General features: G+C 36.6%; 1 pseudogene; it reads right to left on the bottom strand.

Annotated features, from left to right (window-relative positions):
- Nucleotides 1-993: 993 nt before the first annotated feature.
- Nucleotides 994-10,740, bottom strand: LOC109045344 (annotated as a pseudogene).
- Nucleotides 10,741-11,639: the final 899 nt, after the last annotated feature.

Raw genomic sequence — 11,639 nt, 5'->3', positions numbered from 1 at the left:
ATGATTTTTAGTGGATTAATCATTTATCAATCACAGGTGGCCCATCACAGATGTTCCACTAAAATTAACCACAAAGTGTCTAAATAGTTCGGTCTTTTTTTCTTTTTTTAAAACAGCTTGAAAAACGGATTATGCCATCTCTTAAAAATAAATGGCACTTGGTTCGATTACCTTATAAATTATGTTTGCTTTTGTTATTGAATGCAACAATATACACTCACGTTTAAGTTTGATTGTCCAAATAGTTTTTGGGTCACTTTAAATAGAAAGCAATACATAAGCATAAAGACAACTGAAGTTGTAAAAAACAAATCTCAACTATATGATATCAAATGCATTTTAGATAGCAGTAAGCAGTTGCAAAGGAAATTTCATCATTTACCTTGACAACACGGAGTGTAATATCTGAGAAAAGCTTGATGCAATCTCTACCAGAGGATCAGAAATAGGCCCTCCATTATCTAATATTCATAGCTAATATAAAATGACAGACATTCATAGCCTACAAAATACACCCTGAATTCAAATGATGTAATTATATTGAAAATTGCAGAATATGCATTTGTCACTCCAGCAAATAGGTCAAAGCAGCCGTGTGCACATGCTTGCATGAGAGAATCTGGCCAGCGGAGGTCAGTGTCCTTTTAGGAGAGCTGGAAATATATTCTCATCATATATTAGTTTTTTCATGCTATACCCTTCTCCCTCTGCATGCAGGAAAGCAAAGCCTGTCCATGTGACTGACATCCAGGTTCATATTCTGCATTAATTACTGCAGTCCTATGAGAAGGGAAACATATGGCATCTTATATCAAAACATAAAGGCTTCTGTTTTACATATTAATTCAGCTTTGTGTAGTCACACATACCTGAAGCAGGAATAAATGTGAAATGATCTAAAAAAGTAACATACTATAATGGACTGAAGATATAAAGCTGAACAAAAAAACAACAGTATTCAATAACTATATGCATGAAGGCAGAACAGAAGGGTTTGAAATCGTAAAAAAGAAACTTTATTTAATGACTGTGTATATGTGATCACAGAAGGCTAGGAAGAAAAGTGTCATTAAATTATGAAACAATACAAAAATTTGAAATTGAAATGCAAACGTAAGCAATCAGTAAACACATCGCACTGCTTCTGAAACGCTAAACAGGTCAGAACAAATGGAATGGACACTTGGGATGTCAGTGTGTACGTTAGCGTCTGGGAGTGTTTATTCGTTTGCGTCCATCATCCTTCCAGCTTGACTGAATCTAAAACAGTTCTAGCCTCCTTGTATTCTTCCATTTCAGCCAGTTCCTCTTCCGTTTCCTGAAAATAAAAACGGTTTGAAGTCATTACCTGCATCCAATCTGAAGTCTTCATGAGTACGAGTAATATTTTGTTAATTGAAATTAAATATGAATAATGAACAAATAAAAAGAAGAAAATGATGCATCTTACAACCCTAGTAACTTACAATAAATTCAAAGCATTGGTTACAGAATTTAATGAACTGATCACAATGTGTTGTTTTTTTTAAATCATGAATTATAACAATGTAATTAGACTAAACCTCAGATTTCAAGGCTGCACTGCATAAAATTTACTCAATATAAAAATGAAACATTTAACAAAATATTTACACTTACATACATAACCATCTAGGTTTTTAACTGCTCAAGTCTACAGGGTGGGAGTTTTCCATTCAGTTGGAGTCAGTAAATCAGATCACAGCAACACAATGAAAGGGACTAACTACATCACCAAAAACAGCTAATCCACTCAGTGAACCTATCAGATAATCACACACACATCTCAGACAAACAAACACACTCACACACGTAACACAGTGTGAAAATGTAATGGAGGCAGTGAGAGGAGTAGGTCATATCAATGCTAATCGATCGACGACGGTTTCTATGGAGGCCATTGCCGTGACAACATTACTAATGAACTGAAATGAGTGTGTGTGAAGCCTCACTGAGCTGCAGCTGTGGCTGGCTGTAAGTTTTTCTCTGACACAAAATAGTAGAGGGTTTAAAAAACATTTTTATTGAAACTCACACAAACAGGAGCTGCCACAGCGGAGATCACAGATTTGTTTGCTGTTAATTAATGTGGCCCCTGTAATCGTCTACTTCCTCTATACGGCAACAAACAGGAAGCGGATGGCACATGGTCTCAGCTGAACACATAATCCTGCCATGTCAAGGTGCCCTGTGCTTAACACTGATCCAAAAACCTGGGAGATGCCTAGACACAAAAATGTCCTCCTGTACAATATTCACACTATACAAACTCTTCTTCTGGTTTTCCAAGATGTAGATGAGTTTGTTTCTTCATGGGAACAGATTTGGAGAAATTTAGCATAATATCACTTGCTCACCAATGGATGCTCTGCAGTGAATGGGTGCCAGCAGAATGAGAGTCCAAACAGCTGATAAAAACATTACAATAATCCACAAGTAATCCACGCAACTCCAGTCCATCAAGTGTTAACATCTTGTGAAGCAACATCTTGTGTTTTTAAGAAACATCTACCACATGGATATTAACTTCAAACTATAGTGAAAAAAAAAAAAATAATCTCGTCTGAATCAGGGGAGAAATATGCACAGAGCAAGCAACGTTTACAAGTGAAAACAGTTTAAAAGAGTTCTAAACAAATATGTTGGGAGGGTTTTGATGTGAGAGGACAACATGGAATGGACTTTTCTACTAAAAGAATCGTTACTATGGATTATGGACTCATATTTTGGACAGAAGAGATGGTTTTAAATGTAAACATCTTGATGGATTTGTTTAATACAAACGTGCAGCTTTTCACTTCATGGAATGTTAATTGATGGACTGGAGTGGTGTGGATTACTTGTGGATTATTGTGATGTTTTTATCAGCTGTTTGGAGTCTCATTCTGACGGCACCCATTCACTGCAGAGGATCCACTGGTGAGCAAGTGATGTACTGCTAAGTTTCTCCAAATCTGTTCTGATCAAAAAAACAAACTCATCTACATCTTGGATGGCTTGAGGGTGAGGACATCTTGAGCAAATTGTAATTTTTGGGCAACTATTTCATTAACAGTGCCACTGAGTTCAAACCTTTCAGGTGGGTGAACATCTGAAACAGTGTGTGTGTTTCATATTCTCACCAGCAGTTGTTGCAGGTCAGCGTGGGCTATGGCTAAACGACGATGGCAGTCAGGGATCATCATTCTTGACTCTTGCAACACCTCCATCTGTTAAAGACACGTTTAAGAGATTTTACTGGCTCTGTGCTATAACAAAACAAAAAGACGACTTATTTCACATAAAAACCCAGAACATCTCTCTTATTCTCAGAAAGCATTTTATATGTCTGCATTACTTCATCAAGCATTTGAAGGAGCTCACTAGAAAACTCCTTGTTGAGTGAGTTTCTAAGTTCTTGGTCCCACCATCAGTATCTAACTTGTAAGACTATCATCAGATATGAAAATGAGTAAGTTGTGACAGAATTGTACATTTTATGTGAACTAGTCACAGAGCTAGGGCTGGGCGATATATCTAACGATATGATCATGCGCATCTAGTCAGTAAATCTGGTTCCGTGATTACCGCTAAATCGCCATCAGCTGCTTTCAAATGGAGCGGCATTTAATAGACAGAGCCGTAGTTCACTGACAAGGTACGCAATATCGCATTGATTGATTATCGAAGGCGATTCATATGGGATAATGAACGCAATATTGCGTAGCTTGTCAGTGATCTACGGCTCTGTCTATTAAATGCCGCTCCATTTGAAAGCAGGTGATGGCGATTTAGCGGTAATCAAGGAACCAGATTTACTGACTAGATGCGCATGATCATATCGTTAGATATATCGCCCAGCCCTACACAGAGCTATATATGCATTCACTCCAGATAGAAGGTGAAGAAGAGAGAGAAGCAAGAGAGAGAGAGAACATGGGCCACTACTCCTTGAGAACCTCTAAATTAGCAGCATGTGTTGTTAATTACAAAACTCCTCTAAAGTTACATAACTTCATTAATTTTGCATCAGCACATTAAAACTTGGCCTGATTTCACCCACAGCGCTACCATACTTAAATCAGCTCTGTCTCTTCCACCAATACCAAAGCAATTCCTTTTACACAGCAGAACAACCAAGTGGTACTGGCAGTGTAGCGTTCAGATATTAATACTGATCACTTACTCTCTTTACAGTCTGAATGCGCTAAAATCCAGGGTCTCTTTCAACATGCCAAATGTGACTAACATTGACTTTAGCGTTTCTGGTCAGCTGGCTGGTATCTTTTTTATAACCATATCAAAATAAGCTCTAAATAAATATGTTTTCAGTGGAAAATTTACCATCATGAGTTTATGTAAGGTGCCTAAAGTTTTTTGTTGTTGTTGACAACAAATCCCTGAATGGAGTTGCCTAATGCTGCATTATTCATCAGCTCTGGACCCCAAACATAGTTCTTTTATGGTCCTTTAAATGAGTGAGTCTAATCAGGTTTCTCAACAGGGCAGGTGTTGTTTCAGGTAGCTTATTCTTCTTACCTGTTTCTTGATTATACTCATCTCCTGCCTCTGCCTTGAGACGCTCAATCTTCTCTTCCTGCTGCTTTGCCTCCTTTATGTACAACACCTCCTCTTTAGCCAAACTGAGAGAGAGAGAGAGAGAGAGAGAGAGAGAGAGAGAGAGAGAGAGAGAAACAAGAATGAGGATAGTGAGAGGTGTGTTACTCAAAAAAAATTCGATACTTATTTGTCCGTCCGATGCTGTCAAGAATTTACCCCTATGAAGTCAAACAACTAGCTAACTTGCAGATCTCTCAAAATACAAATAAACTACTTTTAAGTGCCTAAAATCAGACAACCATCTTCAAATGTCTTGACGTTTCACATTACTAACCTTTTTTATTGCATTTTACACAAATAAAAATGCAAGTATAGTTTAGTAAGGTTGATATACATAATACAACATAAAGATGACAACTAAGATGCAGGCAATATTGTGGAAACTCACTACCATTTAACAGTTTGGGGTCAGTAAGATTTTTGTTTTTTAAGAAATTAATACTTTTATTAATCATTGAATTGATCAAAAGTGACAGTTAAGTCAGTAAAATGTCACTAAAATGCTGTGCTTTTCAATTTTCTATTCATCCTGGGGGAAAAAATTTACCACTGTTTCTGCACAAATATGAAGCAGCACAGCTGTTTTCAAGACTAAAAATAAGAGGAAATGTTTCTTGAGCAGCAAATCAGCATATTACAATGATTTCTGAAGGATCATGTGACACTGAAGAAGACTGCAGTAATAATAAAATGTAAAGGACTAAATTACATTATATATTCAAACAGAAAACAGTTATTTTAAATTGTACTAATATTTTACCAAAAATGACCCCAAACTTCTGAACTCTATGAACTTGTAACAACATGAAATGGTAAAACACACTCAGACAAAACATATGCAAAATGTTAACACACTTCTTAAAGATTCCCCACAAAATTTCAACCCATTAATCAAACACCCAGCTATATATTCTACTATCATACTGTAAACACACCCTTGCCAAGTCTTGTCGTCTTCCTCTTTCTTAAAGATATCTACTGTCAATCTCAGAAACGCTGCATGCTTGTTAGCCACTGCACTAAACTGCATCAGCTACTTCCTGATCGCTACGCTAATCTGTCTTTTAACTGCATCTGTCTCCGTCTCCCTCTCACACACTCACAAAGACACTGTACTGCCCCTACTAGGATTAATTGATCATCAATTTAGTCCCTAATTTGGACCAAGTCAGGTGGCAAATGGGCCACTTTTGCTTGATTGTTAGTGAAAACGCAGAGCGAGTACATTGATAAATTTTGATTATTTATCAATTATGGCCAAATGAACTAAACGCACTGAATAAATTTGCAGACTGATTGCCGTAATGGAGTTTGAAAATATCACTATTGATAATGATTCTAGCTAATAGCCGCTTTCCGTCTGCGGCCTGCTCGCTTGTCGGGACGACATGGCGTTGCGGAATTCATTTTTCATAAAATCAGCCGTGTATGTGTGTGTGTGTGTTAGACAGAGAGAGAGAGAGAGAGAGAGCAGGAGACACTTCTCCATTAATCAAACATACTGCCAGCCCGGGCCGCGTGCTGTAAGATTCGTCTCCGCCTGCGACAATATGTCATATTTTACGTCAATTACGCTGGTTTTAACAGACTTCAATCACAACGCCCTGGTGCAATTCTCAACATATGCTCAAGGTAAGGCTTTCTCTGACATGCGCGCAAAAATGAGACCGCAGGAAAAGGAGAGGGGGTGCAAGCAGGGAGGAAGCTGGAGGGGTGGAAAGATTGGGGTGTAGCATAATTCTAATAAAAGTGAGGGACAGGCTAATGAAAAAGTGTCATGCTGATGTTAATTTCTTGTTTCTGCAGGGTGATGTGGGAGCTGCTTATAGCAGGGGCGGAGCTGGGCAGCTGTAAATGGGGCTGCCAGGGCTGCTTCCTTCAGCTTAATGGAAAAAGCATATCTCTGGAAAATAGAGAAAAGAATTAGACTCGACACACACATTCTCTCCCCTCTAATACTGTATTTTTGAGGCGGCGGGCCAGCGGCGAGACCCAGTGACAAAAGCAAATTACGTCTGTCATTTTATTAAGTGCATCCGCTGAGCTAGGCCAGAAAACAATGACTGGAATACATCACCAAAAAGAAGAAAAGAATAGGGTAGAATGGAGACAGTGGATGGAGACGACGACAACGAGATGTGAAATTGGCAGGTGGTTCTTTTAGACCAACACCATCCGGCTGTCAAAGATGGAGAGAAAATTCTGTAAAATAGCTAATTTCTTTACAGGATGAATATATTGATATTTTGTGAGACGTTTGGACTAAATGCTTCAGATTGAGCAGAGAACACTATTGAGTTGGCATGAGATCTTGACCGCTTCATAGGGCATTTCAGGAACCCCCTGGAGGCGTCTGAAGACGTGGAGTTCAGGGATGTAGCAGTATGAGAGGAGCTTGACCTGAAAGTGTAATTAACTGACATTACAAGCACCATGTACTGCAGCACCAGGTCTTACAACATGTTGACACGTCACCTCAGGATAACTCTCCATGGCCCTGCATCACCAAACAGTGAGAGAACAGGAGTCACTGGTGGAAAGGATGACCACTTTACAATGTCATTTAATATAACTGTCCAGCAGCACAACAGTGTGGCTACGAGTGTTATCACTATTTTGGAGACACGCTAGCTTTCCCAAGGCAGACGAACTTAGAGTGGTTACAATAACCAGTAGAGACCAACAGGGTCCATTACAGTATCCAGTAAAACCAATACAAGTTCCATTATAACCAGTAAAACAATTACAATTTTTCTAATGGTGTCTATCGTTTTTGTTTTTCAACATTACATGTTATTACAAATGCCTGCAAAGAGAGCCAAAGGCCTGGTAATGCTGCTGTTACACTTACAGGATGATCATATTCTTGTTTAATAGGCCATTGACCAAACATTTAATTCAAATATCCACTTAATCTTTCATTTTTGGCAACCTTTTTGCTATAGATGACAAAGTATCTATAATTTCTTCAACAAAAAACATGTGGACATCACAACTCTTATAAAAATTAACCATGGTTTTATCAAATCATAGTAAAACGGCTTAATTTTCTTTTGCGTGATTTCCGAATGCTTGAGACTATAAAATAAATCAGACAACTGTATTAATAAAGTAATAGCCATAGTTGTGGCTATTAACTGTCTAGAGCTACAATTGTAATTTGTAAATAATACAATTTAATTACAATTTATTAATTTACTTTTCTATTTTATTAAAGTTCTATTTTGAGCCCTAAAGTAGGTGTTTTTTTTTTTTAAACTTTCATAATATTTGAGGGAGGGGGCACAACAGTACAATCGTGCTTAGGGCACCCATTTGGCCAGCAGCGTTCCTGCTTACAGTTAACCAATTAATGTAAAAAAAATACATGATTTTTAATCAAACTGTTGATAATCGGCCATTTCAAGATTTTAAATAATATTGACTGATTATGTCAGTTCCTGTAACCTTCTGAAAACATTGTTAATGGATAAAGCATATTAACAGTTTTCATTTTAAGCATTTGGCAGACACTTTTATCCAAGGTGACTTAAATTGCACTCAAGGTATATCACTTCACATATTCCTTTGGAATTGTACCTGAACTTGGCACTGATAGCGTAATGCTCTACAGTTCGAATTCTGCAATTTGTTGTCAAAAGTTGGACCGTTGGACATTATATTCCCCACGTTCACAATATCCCAAGAAGCCTTGGTGTTTAAACAGATAGGATTGCATTTAACATCAAAAAATATTTTATCCAATATTGACACTATCAGCCATCATGTTATCCTCATATCAGCATTGGCTTTCATTGTAAAAAATAAATAAATAAAAAAACAGACAAGATTTGACCATACAGAACAAAAATGATCACCCATGGGCCAAAAGCAGGTGAAGATATAAAGTGAAGCTAGTGCAAACACAAACCGACTTAAACGGAGTCAACCATGTGACCATCAAGCAGCCCACACCTCATGGGCCTGACAAATGAAGAAATGCAATTCAGCAATACAGCGCTCAGAGGTGGACAAAATCAATTATCTGACCTGGAGCCGAGAAGGCCCAGTCTGAGTGAACCGCAGAGGCCTGTGCTCTCATGGGGAGAGAAATCTGAGACAAATCTATAGAACCTAAAGACCCAGCTGAAAGAAAACAAAGCAGCTCGCACCGCTCTAATCGATACCAAGGCTGGACCATCCACACAGAGAGCAAAAAACAGATGGGAAATCCAGAAGGAACATGTCTGAGAGACACGAACAATGTGTCTGCCATTGCTGGGCCTGACAGCGGGAATGTTCCATCATAAAATCATCAATCGACACCAACAGTGCCCACGCAATAAGCAAATTCAGCATAAATGAATTCAGACACCAAGACGTGATTGGTCCCTCATGTGAACATCAGCTGAGTTTGACAGGCTGAGTGTTCGGTTCTTATTGCTGCACGACTCATTACGATGTTGTCTCCTGTGTTGGCATGGTGTGAGAGTTGTTTCCTAACCCTCTCTCTTTCTCAATCCCACTGAGAATCATTCCCACACTTCCATTACCAGTCCTATCAAACAGGCCCATCTCAATCAGGCCCTCATCTGGTCAATCAATGCAAACAGCAGTCAGGTGGGGATAGAGAAGAGAAAAGGAGGGGTGAGGAGAGGGTAGGATGAGGCAAGATCAGAGACACTCGCAGAACACAAATGACCAACTTTAATACCAGTCTAACATTCGTTAAGAGCTTCTAAGGTCCTGCTCATACTGGGGACTGTCAGTTGTACAGACCAAAAATAATCAATGTCAATGGGATCATATGTAGGTCACAGGTCATATCTGAAGCAACAAAGTTTCTACTTTCATGCTAGATTAAAAAAATTAAGTAAAACTATCAAATAAAACCAAAATGCATGCACGTATGTACACATACATACATACACACATACACATATACATATATATATATATATATATATATATATATATATACACATATATATACACAGTCATATGTACAGTCCCCCCAAAAATTCTTTAATTGTAATTTTAAATCTTCATCAGTCTTTGGCACTATTCATAAACCACTAGGTTTTAACCACTGGTCAGCAAGAGGCAAGATTTTAATAATTTAAAATATAATAAAATTTTGTATCACTTCTTTTATATATTTTGATAAGCACAGATAAAAATAAGCACGTTTTATTTTTAGATAAATAATATTTGTTTACACTGAATGACAATGGAACATTATTTCACCCATGACAGTTTATTTTCACAAAACTTATTGTTGACTTATTATATAATATGCTTTCTATGTATATAAAATTACCTTTGTAAATTTCATTTGATGCGTACACTAAAATTCGACGTCTATCCTTTGACCCATTTACACACACACACACACACACACACACAACAAACATATAATGCATTAAATACACACATAACCTCTGTAATACACATGCATACATAATACATACAAAACACACATAACTTATTCAATAATCAGAAATTACATCTTCTAAACGACTCAGAAATCATATTACGTCATTCTTGATTATGTGTAATTATAGGCCAGACAAACACACACACTGCCTGACAGGGTATAAAATATTTATTGAATGTGGCATTAACACAGCCTCGAATTCTTCATTCAATCCCTCATTTCGATTTATTTGTCAATTACGTTGGACTCATGAACTAAACACACAAAACTAATTTAAATCAACAAATAACACTTATGAGTTGCATAACATGTGCATTCACTGCACTGAAAGTGACCGGAGTATTCAGCATCTGGACAATGCTACAGCAGCTGCCAGAGCACCGGTCTGTATTTACAGCTTCTGCCTAATGAGGACACTCTTCTGCGGCGTATGCCCGTAGAGGGGCGCGGTGAATCCGCGGCCTTACCCTGTTGACATTAGCACACTTCAGAAATGAGGTTTCTTAGCCTTCTTACCGTTTAACCACCCCGGTCTTGATTTTAATTTGCCGTATTCTTGGATCCGCCATTGTTCGTGTTGTTTGAAATAGTGCAAACAGAAGATACAGCGGATAAATATGTTTATAATAAAAGAAACGCGCAGCCGAGATTAGCCTGCTAACACAGTCGCACCAACGCAGCAGAAAAAGTACGCATGCGCAGATGAAGCAGCGCGTGTGACAGCTTAAAGATCAACTCAAAAACCAAATGTATTTTTTTCTTTATTTTTACTACATATCATAACGTCATTTATGTAACCTGTTTACCAATAAAGGTCGATAAAAGTAGAAAAAAAAAAACCCTACCAGCAACAAAAATTTTCGTTTCGTAATTATCCCTTGGTAGTTCTTTTAAGTAGGCTTATCTATGAGCATCATGTAAATGTCATAGTGTATGAATACAGTAATCATTCAATACCATAAAATTATTTATATAAAAGTACCGTGGTATTATGTCTTTCTTAACCTTTCTTCTTTTACTGCTGATTATCAATAAATCTGATATTTCCACATTCTAATAGCATATAAATCATATGCAGTTATTACTAATAATACAATTAAACATTAAACAGATATGTTGGAAAAAAGAAAAAAAAATTAATTAACCCTTTTACAGCATAAATTATATTACTGGCCTTTCTTTTTTATTGTATTATATATATATATATATATATATATATATATATATATATATATATATATATATATATATATATATATATATATATATATGTATATTTACTATTTATAGGGACTTAATAGAGGCTTGAAGTGATAATATATAGAAAACTATTTTCAATAATAGTAATACTTCTACTACGACTGATAATAAATATTATTACAACAATTATTTATTAATATTTATTACTTATAATGTTTAAACTATTGCTATTTTAGATATTATTATACATATTTTATATTATTATTTTTTATTATTTTTAGTAAGTGGACCGTTAAGTTCTCCATTAGTTAGTTAAGCAATAATAATTATTGATAAATAATAATAATTACGGTACTGATGTAATTAATTAAAATTGATATTAAAAATGATTATATTATAAATATTT

This window comes from Cyprinus carpio, chromosome B21, assembly GCF_018340385.1.
Source record: "Cyprinus carpio isolate SPL01 chromosome B21, ASM1834038v1, whole genome shotgun sequence".
Lineage (NCBI taxonomy): Eukaryota > Metazoa > Chordata > Actinopteri > Cypriniformes > Cyprinidae > Cyprinus > Cyprinus carpio.
This window is presented reverse-complemented; position numbering and strand designations above follow the sequence as displayed.